This window comes from Passer domesticus, chromosome 4 (assembly GCF_036417665.1).
Source record: "Passer domesticus isolate bPasDom1 chromosome 4, bPasDom1.hap1, whole genome shotgun sequence".
NCBI lineage: Eukaryota > Metazoa > Chordata > Aves > Passeriformes > Passeridae > Passer > Passer domesticus.
The window spans coordinates 76,934,845-76,956,178 of NC_087477.1; positions in this window are offsets into that span (position 1 = coordinate 76,934,845).

Consider the following 21,334-nt stretch of genomic DNA (forward strand, 5'->3'; position numbering starts at 1 on the left):
CAGACACCTTCTGGCCTCAGCAAACTGTTGGGTGTATAAATAAAAGAGGAAATACAAAACTGTGAGTGATAACTTTGCATACACACAAACATCTTTCTTCCAGACAAAGCATTTTGTCACATCTCTTTTCCAGCTTCCCATCCTGTAAAATGAGGATAATCATAATAATCTCATTGACATGGAGAGAAATTACCCAGGCTTCAAGAAATGCCATAAGAGCTTTGAAGGGTTTGTGTTACAGTAACAGAAAATATGAACAGAGAGATGATACACAAATAATGAGGCAGAGGAAGCTAGTGAGATACCCCATCCTCAAAACACAGGGGAATGTGAAGCCTGTGGAAATTCAGGGAGTATTTGATATGGCAGTCAAAAATGTATCTGAGATAAAGCATGGCTGCAAAAAACAGTCATAGTCATTCATTGTAGATGTCATTAAATATGGCCACAGTGTGATTTGTGCCAGTGTCATGGGATTGATTTCATCTGTGTCTGGACTGCTCACTGTGTTAATTGCACCAGTTACTCATTTTATAGCTTTGGTATGAAGTGACTAGGTATAAACTCCCAAATTTCTAAACCAATGCCCACAGCAAACCCCACCTGAGCGTTCCATCATGGCTTGGAGGCTGTGCCACCCATCCATCCAGACAGCAGTGCCATGGACCTGGAGCATGTTTGGGAAGGCCAGTGCAGCTCCTCCTGCTCCCAGCACCAGGAGAATCACCCATAGCACAGGCTGGTGCCAAAGGCATTGCTGTGACCACAGCTGGGAACATCTGGATTGAACTACAGTTTAATTGGGATGATATTAAGAAATGGTGATGATTTCTGACATGAGTGAGTTATGGCTGGTGCCATTCTCAGCAGAACATTCTTATCTTTGCTAAAGTTACCTTAAGGAGATAAGAAAACACATTAAGAAGGAACTTCAGCCATTATTCCAGGTAAAAAGCAAGGAACTCAAGGTAAAATAAGATCCCACTGAAGGATTTGTGGACATGACTGCAGGTAGGTATGTGCCATATGCTGAATGCTATACCCAGCAGAAGTTTTTCTACACTTGTCCTAAAATGAGACATTTGTAAGTAGAAGTGTTTTCAAAGGCCAGGAAAACATGGCTTTCAAGGACGATGAATTGCCAACATACCTGAGAGGCTTAGGGGAAAGAGGGCCATCTGTAATTAGTTATTTTTATGTTATTTTACAATCCCTAGAAATGAAAGCAGGACAAATTAAAATGCACAGCTACAAAGGTAGCTTCTCATTCAAGTTCAACCCCTAAGAATCATTAATGTCACAAGGATATGGCAAGGTATAAACTAAAATTGTTCATGTGACCTAATATGCTTCCTTTATAACAGGTGTAAGATGTCCAGGCCCTACAGCATTGATGAGAAAATTGGGTTTGTGTTTGCATGCATTAAAGAAAGAGACAAAAGAGCAGACTAAGAAAGAAGAGGAGAACTTCCCATTCTGAAGTAGCATGGCCCTTTGGAAAAGCCTTAAGAAAACTGGGAGGTTGCGTTTGCCCAAGATTTGTCTTTGATTTAGAATGATGAGAAGCTACAGCAGCTCTCATTGCCTGGCTCCTGCCCAGATCAGGGACCCAAGGCAGTGCAGCCTCAGTACATAGAGTGGAGCAGATGCTCCCACAGCCCAGTTATTTGTTTACTGCCTTTATGGGAGCCATTCACAAAGCCCTTGCTGAGTGCTGAGAACAAAAAATGCCACATTGAGGGGTGCACAGTCAAGGAGGAACCCTGCCTGGGGTGGGCACAGGCAGTGACAGGGACAAACAGACACTGCCAGAATCACCAAATGAGGAAAGAGATGCCTCTGCCTTCCTGCCTCCCCTGATTTGCAGTAAATGTTTCTGGTGATGTTCCCTTGAGCCCATGTCCCACGGCATTGGAGTGAGGGCTGTGCCACAGAGCAGGTACAGCCCTGTCCCTGTGCCTTTGGGCAGCCAGGCAGCTTAAAAGAAGACCAGCAGCTTAGATTTGCACTAAAGACTCCCGTGGAATCGAGTGAGCAATCTGCATTTGGGTAAATGTGTTGCCATGTTGCCTTTGGTGTGTAATTGCTGTGCTGCTCACAGCACACAGCCACCATGCCCTGCACCCCAAACACGCTTCTCCTGCCCCTGCTGAGGAGCACAGACACACTGCTGGGAGCAGCATTGTTTTCACTTGCTTTGAATGACACTCCAAACACCTAACAACCTCTCCTCTCCCCTGATTTAAGCTACTGTTATAATTCAAAGTTTTAGCAGGACAGGAGCAGAGCCACTGTAAAAGTAAAAACCAAAATGCTGCAGAGAACTAGAAGATGAAAGGAAGAAAAACAACTCTTCCTGTTGTTAAATTCAATGGCAGTAAATCCCCTTCTTTTCTCCAGCAGGGTTTTTTTTTTTTCAGAAATAATTTACAGTCCAAAATGTATCTCATGGCATACAGATCAATCTCTATTGAGCCTGTCTGCCATTAGAGAAGGTCCAGAAGGGAAAAAATAAAAATGAACAATAAATAGTTGCATTCTGACATATTTTTCATTTTGAAGATGTCTGTTGTTTATGCTGTTCATAAAGTTTAAATAAAAGTCCAGGTTGGCCTTCAGATTTCCCCATTTTGCTGTAGGGCCAGTGGACTACCAGAGGGTTTCCCTGCTGCAGAACATCTGGATCTGGATCTGTGCAGATGTGCAGGAGCTCCAGCAAGCTTAAACCACAGAGTGACAATTAACACCAGCAAACACCCATCAAAACAGGACTGTGCTGCTTCAGCCCCCATTCCAAAACAAAACCAGCTCCCTTTGGTCCAAGCAGTGTGTTTTAAATACTTTGATGAAGTTTCCACCTTAAGGATTGTGGGGAGGAAAAAATAGAAAAAGCAAATTGCAGAGTGTAGTCTGAAGTACTCGCGATCCTTGTGACAAATACTAATGTATAAATCAGCAGCCCAATCCAGGCCCGGGCCGCTGATCATGTTCTTTGCTGAAATGTCACCTGTTCCTATCTAACGATTTGCATAATGCAAAGCTTCTCACTCGTAAAATACAGATTAAGAGGGGAAGCAAAGAGTCATTCTCGAACCATGGAGCCATTTCAAACGAAAAAAAAAAGTCTTTACTATTAACCCTGTCACAGCCACAGGCTTTATTCCCCTGTTTTCTATTTGAAAAGATAGCTCCATTGGGAAAGGGAAAGAACCAGTGAGAAGGCAGCCTTGCCTTTTTATTGGTTTGCTTAATTTCTGTAAGACTCTCAAATTTACCATGGAAAGAAGTAGAATAATTAAACTATTTAACACTAGAATGTTAGTGAAACATTTGAGTAGTCTCATAGAGCCTGTCTGAAATGCATGGACATCTGGACATACATAGACAGATTCCTGGCAGCTTCAGTGGGGTAAGGCTCCAGCAGCCATTTTGAGGAAGTTTCTTTACTATTTTTGTCCCTGTACTTTTTAATTTACCATAAGGTGTATGTATCTGATTGCTATCTCACTGCCTAGTCAGGGTGGGGGGGTGGGGTGGGGGGTGTCTTTTTTCTTTCCCTGCAGTGAAGACAACAGCATTTACATCCACACAAATTTCTTTTAAATCATCTTTATGCAGTATTGGCTTTATATTGCTAATAAAAAGGATTCAGAGTGCAGCTGGAATTACAGACGCAAAACCAGAAAGGTGTGTTGGACTGACTATTTCAGATCTGAAAACAATTCTAATTGTTAAAGGTTAGAAAGAGGCTTATCCTTTCCCACATTATCCTAACAAAGGCTGGGCTCCTGCAGGGCTCTCAGCTGTCCCTGTAAGCAGCTGGTCTTGGCCATCAGCAGAAATTGGGTTCTGGCATCCATTTGGCTCAGGGTGGTCACTCCTTTACTCCAACTGACTGTACTGTTCTCAGGCAAAGTTTTTCAAGGGATGGAATGAATTTTTTTGAATTTGAAGAAATCCAAACTTGCATATGCACGTATAACACAGGGGCAGCCTGACATTGTGCTGGCTGCAGCATGTGCCACATCTTTTACAAGGACTTTTTACAAGGGTGATAGGACAAGGGAGAATGGCTTTAAGCTGAGAATAGGTATGGAGCAGATGCTTGGGAGAAATTCTTTACTGTGAGGGTGGTCAGGCACTGGCACGGGTGCCCAGAGAAGCTGCAGATGCCCCTGGATCCCTGCAAGTGTTCAAGACCAGGCTGGAGCAGCCTGGGATGGTGGAAGGTGTCCCTGCACATGGTTGGACTGAGATGGCCTTAAGGTCCCTTCTATCCCAAACCATCCTATGATTCTATGACAATCATCTCCCCCAGGCCAGTTGTGCCTGGCAAAACCCCTGCCTAAGATATTTGGCCTAGGCAAGGTGTCTTTTATAATATTTTAAGACCTCCATACCTAAGAGACAAGTGTCTGTGTGCTGTTGTGACAGGGTGGGAGATGGGAGCACGCATGAAAGCTGCCACATCCTCTGTTTGACTGCCTGCAGAGCAGCCCTGGGCATTTTCAGAGAAACCAGGTTTTATTCTGGTGTTCCCCACTGGGCTGTGGGTGCCAAAGCCCATTAACCTTCTGGGAATGGTGCAATGCTTATCTATTTCTCGTGGCCCTGAACTGAAAGTTGCTGAAGACTCCTTGCTTTTTCTGGCAAGAGAAATTTGTCAAAATGAACTTGCTGCACCCCAGGCACTTCTGCTTCTTCCACGAGGTTGAACTTGTTCACTCACCACTGATTAAGCAGTTCTGTCATTTTGTCCTCAAGATTTTTAAATCCTGGGGGGAATAAATAAGAAAAGCTGAGCATAATAAGGTGCAATAATAAAGACTGAGGCTGCAGCCTTTCTTCATTGGCACACCCCTGGGGGCAGGAGGGGAAAGTATGCCACTTGTGAAACTAAAGGTTGGGTCAGCTACTTTGGAATAAAGCAGAAAGCTTTGAAATATTAGATATTTTCTGCTTATTTAGAGATTCTTTTCTGATGATGCAAATCTGAATGAGAATATGAGTTTCAAAATAGCCTGAAATTTTAAGAAACCTTAGGAAAGGAAGTATGGTAAAATGCAGGGTATTTAAGGCTTGAAGGTGTCACACAGCAGCAGGGCCTCTTACATGATGCTCGAAGATGAGTTTAGACATAAAATTCAACACAGATTTCCATGGGACTCATAAGAGAGGCTTTTCAGAAGAGGTAACCCCTTCCCACAAAGGGTTACTCCCTGCCTGCCTGTTTTCACAAAACTAGCCAGAAATTTCTCAGATCTTATCAGTTCAGTGAAGATGGTCCAAAAAACATGACAAAAACATGGAGAAGCAGTGACGTATAGGAAAGGACTTGATGGAGACAAAGCTGACGGTGGAAAATAAGGGGTTTCAGCTGATAAGAAGAAACTGAAAAGGGGGCATCAGAGACAAATTTTACATCACTGCACCAAAAAATTTTACATAGGCTTAACTCTAGATCATATCAGTGTGGCTGTGAGTGGTTATTTCCCTCCTTAACACTTTAATTTCATAGTTGATATTTCAATATCCAGTCTAAAAAGAGATACTTTCTGAAATCAAGGGCAATAATCTAGGATTCCAAGAAAAACAATTTGGAAGAGAATCCAAGCAGGTTCCAAGAACTGATATCCATGGAGACTGCCAAAGGAAGAGTGTTCTGTAATATTTCTACCAAAAATAGGCACAATGATTGCAGAAACATTAGCAGAAGTTACTGGGAACACTTCCCTATGAAGTGTCTGGGATCACCTCTTCTTCCAAGTACTTCCAGCTTTCTGATGTGGTGCAGGGAGGGAGAGCAAGGTGAGAATAATGCTAAGGAGGGACAGACTCCCATCACATCTGGACTTTTTTGTCTTGCATCATCACTTTCTCCTCCACTAGTGATCCTTGATCCCATTGTCAACTTTACTCTTGAGAATCCCCTGGCAGATTGCATAAAGTAAATCCTCTTCCTGGAAGTCTGTGGACTGGATGGTCTAATGGGTCTTCTCCATCTCACATCTGTGATTTTTGCCTTTATAAAGTATCTCACTCCCTGTTCCCCTTCCATCTCCTTCTGCAAATTGAGACTGGCTGAGGGGAAGCTTAGAAGAGAATGAACTGTCACTTAAACTCTCTGCATCACTCAGTCATTCTTATAAAAGGGGATCTCATATGGCATCAGCTCTGCCAGGAAAAGCCAAACCACTCAAAATTGTTCAATATTCAAGATGTGCAGAATAAATTACAAAGACCATGTTTGTCCACAAACACATCTCTTTTGGAAGGAACATTGCTGCTTGGAAATGCTGGTAGCATGTAAGCTGACACACAGACACAGTCACACACACACAGAGCCTTCAGAAGCTTCAGCACATCCAGAAAAGCACCTGCATCTCTCCATAAAAGCTTGGGGGAATTGCTACATGAGTGTTTGTATTGCATAAGGAGTGCTGTAGGGTTCTCTAGGCTGATTGGCATAAGGGTCTATTAACCAGTGCCTCTGGACACAGGCTAAGCTATCAAATCTAAATTCTATCTTAATTTACGCTGTACATTTTTAGGATTATGGTTTTGTCACCAGGACAATTCATTCAACCTGTAGCACTTTTTAACGCAGAAGTTGCTATATTAATTCTACTCTTCCCACAGCTGAAACTGAGCTGTCTTTAGCCACACACTTAATCAACACAGGTCTCTTTAATTGATGTCCCTTACCTTCACAGAGAGGCTGTTCTTTGTGTCCAGCATGGGCAGAGCAGTGGCTGCAGCACATCTGGCACTGTGCTGCCGACTCACAGGTATGGTTCTGCCCCCAGACTCAATGGGCAGCTGTGAATATCCACTTCTGGTTAGCCAAGCACTGAAATACAGGTTTAAGTCACAAAGTTAATTGCTGAATTGGGAGCAGAGCCAAGTGCTGCTTCCCAATGAGGTATTTTTCTAATATAAGAAGTAGACTTTTATATTTTCAGCAGCATTATATAACATATTCCTGTCTGTTGGAATTCCATTAATACTTCTATACTTTTCTTAGCATTGCTCAGATCCTTTCATCTTATTCTACAGCAATATCTAGGATCATTATACTTTGCTTACATTTATCCAAGTTAAACATTGTTTTGCACAAGCTGTCTATACAAAATAACAATAATAATAATAAAGATATGAGTGATTGTTGTGCTTAAGTCCAAAACAAAAGGTGAGCTGTTTTTCTACTCTATGGGGAATTCTAGTAATGTTTAGGGGGGAAAATGGAGGACCAGACATGAGGAGAGAGTCAAATGGGTTGCAGGATCAATTATCTGAAATATTCAATAACCCTAGTATCACAAGTCTTTGGTTATAGTTCTGCCCAAAAGAATAGATATAATATGATCATTCTTTCTTTTTTTTTTTCTTTTGGACTAGTACTGATCAAGGAAAGTGAGTGATTTTCCCCTCCAGTTCTTTCCCTCTGCTTCTGTCTCTTGAGAACTATTCCTTTGCTGATTCTCATGGCTGAGATTACAGTCCCATTTACAAGATGCATCTGTCTGTCTTAAAGTGGACCAATGTGCAAGATAAATAATAAGATTATTTATTTTCTGTGCTCAATTACAAAAAAAAGTTCAAGTTTGCATAAATGTCACTTACTGATCAGGTTCTTTCTTATAAAGATCTCAAAAGATGCTTATTATTTCATTGAAATTGTAGCATTTTCCCTGCAGATTCTTATATTGTCTAGGATATGAAAATCTGCATTAAACAATATCCTGAGGTGTAGAGCTGTACAGATCCAAAAGACAGAGACCATTAGACAAAACACCCCAAATGAGGTGTAAAACATCTTATATTAAAAGCACCACATTGCATTCACCCTCCTGAAGTGAATCCTAAAATTTACTAGAGGTAAGAATATTCCAAGGTCAACTCCACTGTGTTTTTACCAAAAACCACTGAGAAAAAAAATACAATGGGAAGCAGAAGAAAAATCTTTTTTTGTCCTTGATTTTCCCTTGAATGGAGACAGTCTGCTGGAATTTGCATTATACACTCGGGGCGTTCCCTCCCTCCTGCCTTAACCACTCACCCCTGCTGGAGGAGTCAATGGGTGTTCGGTGTTCCTTGCTGAGGCAGAATTGATTTGCTTCTGTTTCAGATGCTCAGATCTCAGCTCTTCACAGTGCAAATAAATTGACAACTTTTCCAAACTATGAACAACCTGCTTTCACCTTGTAATCTCAGATAATAGAATATATGTATGTGGAATATTCATATTACAGGATAGAATAATTCAGTTTGAAGTACCCTACAATGATCATTAAGTTCAGCTGCCTGTTATCAGCATCCTACTTGTTAAAAACAAAAAGAAATCCTAAAAGTGTGGGGGGGAGAGGTTAAAAAAAGAGTGAAGGCTTTTTGCTTGTACAGCTAATATTAGGAAAAGTAATATCTACAAAAGTCTGGTCCCTGAGCCCCCTTTCTTACTAACCCACCTAGCCAGTGGTTGGGTGTGGATTTCCTGGGAGAACAAGCTCTTGGCGGATATTTCCAATGCTTGCAAAGGAGTGGGTATTCCCTGTGGTATAGATGATATGTCTAAAACCACAGCAGTTACTTTTTCATTGTAGATGTATGGTTAAGATATCAGAAAAGTGGGATGGAAAAATCTCCTCAATGTATTTCGAGCCACCTTGTGGTCCCTCTTTGGATTCCTCCTTCACCCTTTTTCTGGGAGCTGACAGGTTTGGTGGCTCTCAGGCACCTGTGAGCTGAGGGCTGCTCCCACCACCAGGCACTGCCACCCCCCTGTGCCCCACCACTGCAGATGTTTTTATGCTCTCAAGCACCCTAGTTATTTGTTTATGCTCCTGCACAACATGATTTCCCAGACAATACCTCAAAAATACTTTATGGAACTTAAATAAGAAGGGAAGAAAATGAGCATGAAGGTAGACTGTTCTTTAAGTCTTTCCTTCCAGTTTCCAAAAGCTGGAACCTGTTGATATTTTTTAGTATTTTTCCACATCAAATGAAACACTTACCCATACCATAGGACAATAGTTGTTACAGTTTCCTGCAGCCTACCTGAGATCATGGTGCACAATGCAGGCAATAATGAATTAATTTCTAACTAGTGCAATAGTCCCGCATTAAAAAAAAAAAAAAAAAAAAAAAAGCTAAAAAAAGGTGTCATTAAAAATCTTCTATTTACAAATTGTCAAAGCATCATATGTTGGGACTGCATTAGCTCAGTAAAACCTTTCAATATTTTAACTTTATCCTATAAAGTCAGAATATTATTAATATTTTTAAGGCTAAACAAGTGTTTTGTCAACTCAAAATTCATTTTTTTTCCTGAGATTTTTTTTCTGGTGTTGATGCAGGAGAGGTGACAGTGGAATCAGGCAGGGCAAGATGATCTGACCTCTCTATATAATTGAAGTCCATGACAAACTCATTTAACTGCTCCTGTTATAACCCAAAAAGAGCATCCAGCAGATTTGTTGAACAATCCAGAGTGTCTAGAAGAGGTTTGATAATCTGTGCCCTGGATCCATGCCTCTGCAGGGGAGCCTCTTCCAGTGCAGGTATCCAAATGGCAAATTCCAGTGCAAGGTGAAATTACTGCTACCCATGGTCTCTGCAGAGGTTTTCTCATCCCTGACAGCATCAATTAGTTATTTAAGTTTTATTGTGCAGCAATTTCATTTAGTAAGGGTGTGTCTAGAGCCAATTTAAACACAGGATGGAAAACAGGGATGTCCTTCAATCAACCTAGAACATCTCAATTTCCACATCTCTCTCAAATACAGGGCTTTGTTTGTCCCAGTATAATTTTTAGCATTGTGCAAGGTAATATTTTCCCCCCTCAATTAGCACCTCTGCCAAAGTCTCCTGAAGTCAACAAGAGGCTTTTCACTGACTTCATAATATTTTAGATCCACTCAAATCCTTCAGTTTATGACCTGTAATGATTCCAGGAGGCTCTGGTGGAGCAGTGCACTGAGCACCATACCCATATACAGATGGACAAGTTCACCTCCCAGTGCACTGCCCGAGCTACTATTTGCCATTTTCTTAAAATGTCTCAAATGCCTCATTTTCTTGCAATGTCTCACTTCAGTCACAGTGAAGAAAGTGAATTTGGCACTGAATTGCTTTGAATTTCCTCTTATTCAAAGACTATTTTACTACTATTTGAAGAAAAGGAGAGCAGGGGAGGCACAGTTTCCTTCCTTGGGATAAAAGGGCTCTGTGGATGCACCTCATGAAGTTGTTGAATACATGCTTTCCTCTCCCTGGATGTCTCTATCCAAGCAGCACTGAAAGGACACTTGTATGTCAGGCTGGTGCTGAGCTCCTGTTTTCCCAGCCTGGAAGCTGTTCCTATCCCTGCTCTAGGCCCAGGACCTGCCATGGGTCACCTCTGCTCAATGCCACCTGTCATGGGGACAGCACGGCCTGGACAGAAAAGGGCAATTTTTTGCTCTAGTTGCCTGTTGAAGACAAGACAGGACCTCTGGAAAAGATCACTAAGAATACTTACAGAAAAGAAAAGTCTAAAAAAGTCCTAAGAGGGACTCTCCATCTCACAGGACACACAAAACACAGAGCAGAGAAGGAAAATCTCCCTCTGAGCTCAGACACAGCCAAGCCACCCTGTTATTTCAGATGACTCACAACAGCTGGGGTGGGTTTGGAGGCATTCCTCTAAAATCCAACCTGTACTGCTCGTGTGCAGGAATGAGATGACACCTCCAAGCAGCTGGCATTGGAGGCCAAAGAGGAAGGAGTAGGTAGGGTTTATATGGAAAGAAAATGGAGAAGAAGGAGCAAGAAAGAGAAGAACAGCTTGGTGGGTGCAAGGAGACTGAGCAGTGGGCAGAGACTGGAAAAGAGCAGGGGAGGAGAAGAGAAGGGTTGGTCCAGGCAAGTGGGGAAGACATAGTGGGGAAGTGGGCAAGTGGAGAAGACATAGTTGCTTTCCTGGGCATAAAATGACCATCAAGTAGCACATTTGGGAGGGCAAATGAAGGGCAAATGAGTACTACAGCCATAAGAACACAGGTAGAATAAAGGTGGTCTGTGATGTTTCACTTTGCACTGAAATACTGCAGGGGCACTGGCATCCCAGGTGAAAACTTCTTGGAGTTGGTCCCTGAGCTGGTTGGGAGGGAAGGGAAAGCAGGGAGGAGGGACAGAGGCTTTGCCCCCGTGCTGGGGAGTGGGAAGGTGCTGGAGGGAGGTGGTTAATAGACTGCACTCGGCTGCCTCACCAGGAATGGCAGTGACACCTGACTGGGAACTTGGGGAAGGAGTTGGCGGCTTATTAAAGCAGCTGGACCCCGGCTGAACCCCACGACTACACGCTAGGATTGCTGTGTGCCCCTTGATAACTCACAGCTGCTGATAAAGTCCACTGGTAATGGCTTTTTGCTAATGAGAAAAGTGCTGCTGATTATGACAAATAGCCTTGGACCAACAGGCTAAGCTGCTACATAGGCTCCCAATTGTCAGTCTGGGTGATTTTTGCATTTCATTATTTCTTTCCTGACGTCCTGGCTCCTTCTATCTTTAACGTACTCCCAGAGCCGTGTGTCACAATTTTAATAACACTTCTTTATCTCAATTTTTCCCCCCTCTCTCCATGGGAGCTGGAAACAAAAGGCTGTTACAGAAATAATGTTTAACCTCCCTCCTGTGCTGCAGCGAAAGAAACCCCACAGCTATTGTTCAAGAATTAAAAAGGCATAAATGGGGCACACAGAGCCCACTCAACCCTAAAAGACAGACTTTTAAAAATACCTATTATTACTATTATTTAGAGCTCTTTCATGCACAGCTTTGAGGCCTGCCATACTTCCTTTCTCTTATCCTGTTACAAAGGTATAGCACATATCTAAGCACAGAGAATGAAGCCTTGGTGGACAGTGAAACTGGCTCCCTGTTTTGAATGCCTTCTAATAATAGCAATATTATTTTAAAGGGAAGAAATGTAGGGGGGAGAAGCCATCAAGGATTCAGAATAAACCTGCTATCTTCTTTGGAATTGGTTACAAGTGACCTTGGCTTTAAAATAATGAAAGCTGAAGAGTATGGGATGGATAAAGCAGAAAGAAGGCCAAAGCAGGTCCTAAGACAAGGTGTGAAAATGATGCTTTTCTGCCCTTAAGATTAAAAATCAGCAGCAAAAAACTGAAGTTCACCACGTCCTCTCCTACTCTAGGATTTGCCAAAGGTCTCTGCTTTTGAGGATATGCTGCTGCCTATGGTTCTTGACTTGTAAAAAGGGCTGGTCCCACTGTCAGGTCCTTCCTGCCTTGTTCATGACCTGGTGTCCTGCAAGAGGGAAAAGGGGCAAACCACAGAAGCTCCTTGCAGTGGCTGTGGGGAAGGCAAGGACACCATGGAGGTCGTGATGGAAGCAATCCTTGGGCAACTGAGTTTTCAGCCTGCTTGTAAATGTAAAACCAAAGAGATAGAAAAATGTTTACAAGAGCAGAATTAAACGTCAATGGCAGAAAAAATGGGGGCACAGGCTCTCCCCATCCTCACTAACTAGGCAGGCAGTGAGAAATTTTAAAAGACTGAATGATCAGAGGAATCTGCAAAAGAATCAGGAGTGCAGAGCATGGGATTTAGCTGTAGGACCTTATGTCTATCACTGGCATTTCTCCTTGTCTGTGATTTTATAAATTGCAGCACTAAAATAACATTGGCTTTACAAGTGTTACAGCTACATTACATCAGAGACATTAAAATCATCTCAGTTGGAAAAGAAAATTGAACTTAAGACTCTTAGTTCCTCTGTGATATAAAACATGCAACTGAAGGATTCCTTCTTTAGTTTTTAAGCATCTTGAGAAATTTTGGGCTTCCTAAGCTTTGTCATCCCAAACTGAAACTGAGGAGGCATTAAATCTTCAGTTAGATACAACCTTCACTAGTACTTCTTTACATTTTTCTTGGAAAAGTTATGAATCATGAAAATAGTTAATAACACACAAGAAAATTATAGGACCTGTTTGGAGTTTTTTAGTTGAAATTTCCTTTGTCAACATCCTGTTTGTCTATAAAATCTAACTTGAATAAAAATATAAAAAGCATGTGAAATTTTTGTACCAAAGACTATCTTTAAAGTATTTGGTAATCTTGTTTATTTGAAAATAGATTGCTTCCTATCTGTATGACAGAGCTCACTCTCATACTGAAAAGCTTGATTATTGAAAATTTTGATTACCATAAAGATGTTTGAAACTGCTTTTTCTTTGCTTTACCACAATTTCTGCTGCTCCACAAGAATAATCTTTGCAGTATTAATTTTATTCATGCAAGGAAAGTTTACTTGATAAAAATAACACAGTTCACATAAGTCAACTGTAAGCGCTGGTGCAAGATCAGAGCCAGAAAATTAATGCACAATCAATTACAAAATGACTCTCAGAGCAACAGCCAGATACTAATCACTCCCTTAGAGAAGGAAATCTTCACAAAATCCCCCTGTACCTTCACAGACCTCCTTTGGTTTGCTCCAGCTGATAACCTGCTGAAAGTCATCTTTCCTCCTGGGCTCTCTAAAACAAAGCTTGAGGAATAATTCTTAGCTGGATTGCTTCTGGGGTGGCATTTTTGGTACTTATGCACATTTACAGTTTTGGGTTTTACTGGGTAACAGTCCATTAACACAGAATTTTCATGTCTCAAAAATAAAAGTAGCAACCAGGTTCTGACACCTAAATACAATCTTCTCCCTCACACAGTGGCCATTGGTTTCAAGCCACTTATTTGAAAAGTAGCTCATTACATTGAATCTAAAGGGCCTATATTAAAATAAACAACAACCTACTGTTCCCCTCCAGCCTGCCATTCTCCCTCTAAAGTATCTTCATCCTTCATCTCTTACAAAAACATGGAAAATGCCTAGAAGAGCACAAACTCTGTTGTAAGAGAAGCAAATACAGCCACAACAGAGTTCACACAACCTTTCTGACAGCTAAGGAGTTTTTAAGATTCCAGTCAACATCTGGGTTGTGAGCCAAATTTTGTTACTGTTAACCTGGAAAGTTTTGATTCTATAATAAAATCAGTAAAATCCCACCAGCAGCTAGAAACCATAAAATGTGCTTACCTGAACACATCCAATCTTAACAGCAAGAACAGATGAATATTCCTGGTATTCATAAATTAAACAGACAGGAATTAAAAACTGTGATTTTCTGGGTTTTTTTCTGCTTTTTAACAATATTTCCTAAAAAGTAGTTTTTACACTCCATTTATTGTGGGGGTTTTCTTGGTTTGATAGATGTTCATGTTTGGTGAGGTATTTATCCTTTCCTGTACAGAGAAAGCACTACCCAACATTCAGCTTTGGCTGCTATAAATGTAAGGGCATTGTTTTAAGGAAATATTTATATGTTTAGGTCTATTGACCGTTTATGCCATTATTTAAAGGGGTCACAGAAAAGGCCATTGGTTATTAAAATGGAGAGAGCAAGTAAAAGCAGGAGAGAGACAGAGGGAACGAGAGGTAAGAAACTCATAATGGGATTTTTCATGTGGAACGATCATTTTATCTAATACGTCTGAAAATGTAATCCATTACTACTAATTACCATGCTGGCATTGAAATACAGGATCACACTTACTCCAGATCCAGATAGAGGCCCAAATCTCTCCATTCATTGTTCCTTCCATCCCTCCTCACCACCCTCCCTTTCTGCTTCTCCAAGAAGAAATTCAGCCCTTCGGACATTAGTGAAGAAGGGCCCGGGGTCTCCCTATCATCCTAAAGCAGAAGCTAAACAATATTAGCCAATCATTTTTGATAGATGAAGCATGGAAATTAGTTCCAGAGTTTAACTGATAACTGAAACCACACAGTTACATTCCATTATGGCAGCCTTAATTGATGAGCTCATTAAGCCCATTATTAGAGAAATTGATTTCAAATAGGCACTTAAAACTGGCTGGCAAAAGAAAAAGGTGAAGAGATACCGTACAATGTGAAGAAAGTAACTAAAATACATAATGAAGCAAGTAATTTTATAGGTTTGTTTAATGAAAGCCTCAAGAGCATATTAGTTGCTGTGTGGATTTTAAACACTCATTTTATGTACTAATAAAGCTCCCGTCCATTATGGGAGTTCTGAATGCCTCCAATCTTTAATGCAGCTCTGCTACTAATTAATTAATTAACCCCAGATGAAGCAATCAATTAGTCATGCAGAATCGACACTTTAAAGGTCTGCCAGGTAGCGCTGGGTGCCGGTGCAGAACAGTGGAAGCAAAGTTTCTTTTTAATTATTTTTATACTGCTTTCAGCATAACATGAAAAAAAAAACCCAAACAGGGCTGAAATTTAAAAGCTGCATTAGCAACATAGTAAAAATGAGTGATTAACACTCTGACCTTACATTATTTCAGAGGATAAAACAGTGGAACAACACTGGAAATTTTAGAGATGGGCTCAGATTGAAGATGTACAACCCAGACAGTTAATTTTTAATATGTTCATCTCAAGCAGCCACTGCTGCTCAGATTAAATGCAGACAGCTGCAAGTTTCTGGGCAGTGCGTGGAAGTCCCTTTTCACATTTGGGGTCTGAGGAAGTAAACACATGAAGGAAAGATAGTAATAATAAATCCTCTAGAAGCAAATCTTTATTTTACAGTATTTATTTGGGAAAAGAGCAGCAGAAAAACAAACCCCTTGGTATTAACCCCTCTCATGTCTCTTTATTTCCTCCATTTGCCTTCTCTTGAATGCTAAAATGTAGAGCCTTTATCCAAAGGGCACTATATAAATGGTCTTTCATTAAACAAAGCTCATCAGCCATGACCGATTAACCTCAGTTGTAAAGTGAGATTGCTGGCTACGTGAGCTTAAGTGTGGATGAGCTGCTTTGCTGGAAGACTGAACTCATGATCTTTCCACTGGGCTGAGCTTGGAGGAAAAGATTTCACTGAGGAGAGACAGTTAAAAAATGGAGCAAATTGGATTGTATTTCTTCTTTCAAGGATCTGTTGCTGCTGCTATTGTTATGATTGTTATTAGCAACAGCATTAACCTTCCTTTTAAAAAACCATGGGGCTTGGTCAGCTCGCTGGTACTGTGCTGAGGATTCTTGGCAGGTCTCTGGGTGATGTTTTCGACAGCAGAAGATCAGGCTGAAGTCCATTCTTGATAAATGGAGGGATGTAAAACTTTTGCTTTGCTTATGGGACCACATTTTTTTATTCTTTTCAAGACAGCTTCAAAAGGGGGCTGATAAAAGACAGAGAAGACAGCTTGGAGTGTTCATATTCAGCATTGCAATCTGTCTTTTCACTGCACTAGACTGCATCAGACAATATATTTTTAAGCTAAATTACCAAAATATTGTATGTATCAACCCAGCACTGGACTTAACATTAAAGCAAGGAATATTATTCCTGAAATCACATCCAGGAAAGACAAGTTCACACTGAACTGAGGCAAAGAAAAGTTATGAAGGTATCTTGAGAAATGGGGGCCTTTCTTTTTAAGAGAGCTTTGCTTAGCCTAGCAAAAATGAAGGCAGATATGTGATATAGTTCTCCCAATAAATATACCAAAGGAGCATCTTCTCCAGCAGGTACAAAATCTATTTAGGCAAAGGGTGAAGTTGGCACAACAGCAAATGCACATGAATGAATAATATTCAAATGATAAAATTCAAATTGACTATAGATTTAGGCTGAAAATTAGAAGAAATTTACCATCAGAGCTCTGAGATTTGGGAAAAGCCCTCAAGTGGGAAAAGGAGAGAAAGGAATCTAAAGGATTTCATACTGCACAGTTATTTATGACAGGTTATAAAGACTGTAGGATCTGCTTGCGTTTGATATGCCTCAGGGAGGATCCCCTTTCCTTTTCTGGAGGCTAAGCTTGCTGCACATGGCTTCTGGATGGGGTTTGCCATGTGTCTGTGCGGTCACTGAAAACCATAAGCCAAGGGAGTGGGCTCTCTTTGGCCTGGAAGTCAGGGAGGGCAGCTAAAAGTTCAAGCCACCTACATTTCAAAACAAAATTTCATGTAGTACAAGAAAATCCTTTTGGTTCTTCCTTTTTCCTGCATTTCCTTGGTAGCTTAGGGTAATATTGTCTTATGTGTGTTGGTGCTTTTGTGTCCTCATTTCTCTTTCTGTGGGTTCAAACCAGGAGACTCCCCAGAGTCCCTGTTGCTTTTCTAGGCACAAAATGACCATCTAGAAACACATTTGGGAGGGCAAATGAAGGGCAAATGAGTATTACAGCCATAAGAACACAGGTAGAATAAAGGTGGTCTGTGGTGGTTCACTTTGCATTGAAATACTGCAGGGGCAGGTTTTCACATCCCATGTGAACACTTCTTGGAGCAGAAGGAGAACTGATCAGATGAAGGACAGCAAGTCTGAAACTACTGCATCAGAAATTAGCATGTACCTATGTCCCAGGAGTAAATTAATCTAAATAACTATTAGTGCAAGTCTTGATGTCACTAAGAGAGAAACAGAAGAGAAAGGAAAAACTGTAAATAAAACTTTAAAATAGAGACTGGTGAGTATAAAAGCACATGTTACAAAAAAAGAAGGCATAATGCCAAACATAGGACAAAAATTACCAAATCTTATCAGGGACTGCTTGGTGCCTAATTCATTCAAATCCTTCATCTGTGAGAAACCACTGGGGATATGAATCCAAGCAGATTAGAATCAGTTGAAATATTAGCTTGAATACAACAGCATAAAACCTCTAAACATCACTCTGGCAAACAGGCTTTATACACCAGGGCTGATTGCAAGCTGCCTGCTCATATGGTACAGAGAATGAAGCCTTAGTCAATCATGTTTCTGATTTCACACAAGTTTTAGGCTTGTGTAATTCCAATGGCTGATCCAGAGTACACAGGCAGAATAATTGCTGTTTGAAAAAGAAGAGCAAATGACATGTCCTCTGTTAAAATGTTCTTGTTTCATCATTTTACACCTTGCATTTTATACCAGATATTTGACAGCAGCTTTGGAAGATTTCCTTAACCAGCTGAATTCAGATGGATCCAATTTCAATTTTCTGTTTCAGGTTTGACAAAACTGCATCCAGTGCTGAGCCCTGTCCCACACACAGAGCTCTCCATCCTGAGCTGTTTGCCCATGCTCTTTTCTGTGGACTTCTTCAGCTCACAATGGAGCTAAGAACTCCTTCAACACATGACATAGCTAATCACCAGTTACTTACAGAATTTGGTTCAAAATCAGAGGAAAAAGCCAAATCTCAGTTCTGAGTCAGCTAAGTCCAATTCTGACCCAGGAGAAACATCCAAGAGGCACATCCAAGAGGCACACACGTGCCAAGTGCAATTTCTACACGTCTTTTAAGCCCCTCCAGGAACGTTTACTGCCCCACATCCTTGGGCAGTCAGTTCCAATGCTTTTCACTTCACATTCCTTCAGTGAAAATTTTTTTCCTAAAAATTAAACCTTTCCTGGTACAACTTGAGGATGCTCCCACCATCCTATCACTTGTTGCTTGGAAGAAGAGGCCAAACCCCACTGGCTCTTCCTCTCAGGGTGTTGTAGAGAATAAGAAGATCCCTCTTGAACCTCTTTTTATCCAGACTGAGCTCAGCTCCCTGTCTTCAGACTTGTGCTCCAGACCCTTCCCCAGCTCTGTGACCTTCTCTGGACTCATTCCAGCCCCTCAATGTCCTTCTTTTTGTGAGGGACCCAACACTGAATGAGGTTTTTGAGGTGTGGCCACATCAGTGCTGAGTACAGAGGGACAATCACTGTCCTGTTCTTTCTTCTGGCCCTTCTGGTAGATGGCATCACATTTCCTGACCTCCAGTCAGTCACCTGGAACCCCCTCAGTGAGCCTGGACTGCTGGTCAGTGCTGGAGAGAGGCTCTGCCAGCATTTCACCAGCTCCTCCAGTACCCTTGGGTGGGTCCCATCCACAGGCTTGTGCCCTGGTTGCTGACCATTTCCCTTGGGATTTTGAGGATTATTTCTGATTTGGAGCCCTTCCCCCGTGAAGCTATTGAGAGCAATTTCTCACCATGAGGAGCAATAATCAATTCTGTCCCTACCTTGTGAAAATCCTGAAACCAGACACTCTTGGTTTTCTCTTGCCCCTTATCTGTGTATGTCCCCAAGCTTATGGCTGCACATGATAGAAAGGCAAAGCAGGGAGTTCATAAGCTTAATAACCACTTGACTTTCACAAATACTTTCAGCTACAAGATGCTGAACAATTTAAAAATGTTCCAGTATTTATATTGCATCCCAGATTAAATAACTGTTGTCATTTTCTGCCTTCATTGTTCTCATAGTCAATTCAATTGAAAATAGGCCCATTAAAAGTATTCATTTGTAAAATATTGCACTATAGCTATTTTTTTTTATTTAGCAGTTCTGAAAACACCTACCAAGTGATTGCCATTTAAAACCCACTTAAAGGCCAATTTACACAACATTTGTGCTTGTGTAAATAAGGTTTGCTGTTATGCTAATGTGCAATTGCACCACTTGTGCTGTTTTGAAGGATAATTCACAATTTTAAATTGTGCTGTATGACAGAAGAATTCAAGGATGTTTTAATCACAGCTTTCGTTTGCATTAATCAGATGTAAAAGCACATACTGTTTTGTCTGCCACTGAGAAGCAGGCAGTGCAGAGACAAATGACTGAAAGGAGATTTACAGTTTTTCTACCTCAGATTTCCAATTAAACCTTGGGTATTTAGTTAATACTCTCAACTGGAAGTCTCATGATAGAGGCAATACACAGGAAGATCTATAGCACCATTTAAAAAAACCCAACAACAACAAAAACCCAGAAGCCAAACTAAAAATCAACCTCCACAAATTTGCTAACAATAGTGTTTTTATTTCAAATAACTGTAATTTTTCCTCTGGGTATTGCTGCAGATTATGCATTTTCCTTCATGATTTTTTAATGAAGGACTAATTTACCTATTGTCCAAGTGCATTATAGACTGTAAGTATGATTATTTAATTCAGCACAAAATCCAGCATGTCAAGATTAATTCATATTTACTAAATGTTTATAAATTAGGTATCTAAATCTTCATGGATGAATGCCAACTTGTACTAAGACTTATTTCTGTACTTCACAGGCATTTCCATAAGTGCTTATAGCCATACTGCAGAACTAGAAAGAACTGATACCAACAATATATTTACAAATCATCTGCTGAGACCATATAAACTCTATAAAGCAGGATTTTTTTTTAATTATAGGTTTATACAGTGGCTGGCAAAATAGAAATGTAGTGCAGAAGTAGCTGTTGGCTACTGCAATACAAATAAATACTAATAATGTGTATACATTAGTGTACAATCATATAAAGGCAGGAATATATATAGTAGTAACATTCTTCTGTTCCCACTCATTTGAGAGCCAATCTGCATAATATTTTCCTTTCAGAAACACTTCCACAATGTATTTAAACCACCTTCTGGGTTGGACTGAGTTTTAAAATGCCCTTTAAGGGCTTCTGGTCAGCTGGTCCCAGCAGACACTGTTCAGAGACTCCTATGAGCCAAACAGGATTTTATTTACATTCATATTTAATTCCCTGGCAAAACACCCTAAAATCTGAATATTCATAATCCCTGTATATTTAACCATTTAAATATAACACTGGTGTAATGGGCTAACACAAAAATCTATGTGATGGTTTTTTATTCTAGCTACCCTTCCTCCAAAAATCCTTCAGTAATCCCTCTCTGGAAGCTGTTGATCTGATCCAAGCTCTTCTCAAATTGTCCCCATTCCTCCAGACAGGACCCCAGACACTGGCATTCACACCAGTGACCAGGGAACATCCCCTGCAGTATCTAGGGCCAGAAAATTGTTGATCTATTTGCCTTTAAAGCAGTTACTGCACCACTGGGGCTGTGATGATTAAACACTGAAGGACACTCTACTGTCAAATATCCATCTCCTTGCCAAGATCTTGTCTCTACCACCATCACAATGTCTGGAATATAGGCATCAGTGAATCATTTAAGTTGGAAAGAGTCCAACAATTAACCCAGCACTGCCAGGCCCAGCACTGAACCATGCTGTCAGGTGCCATATTTACATGGTTTTTGAACTCTTCCAGGGATAGAAATTCCACCACTTCCCCACTTTCACAGTTTGAACACCCCTTTCATAAAGAAATTTTTCCTGATACATAATTTAAACCTTCTCTGGTGCAACTTAAGGCCATTTCCTTTGGTTCTATCCCTCGTTACCTGGGAGAAGAGAGCAACCTCCACCTCGTTACAGCCTCCTTTCAGGCAGAAGCAGCATGGCCTGCAACAACATTTCCATCATCTGACACAGTGCAGGATCCA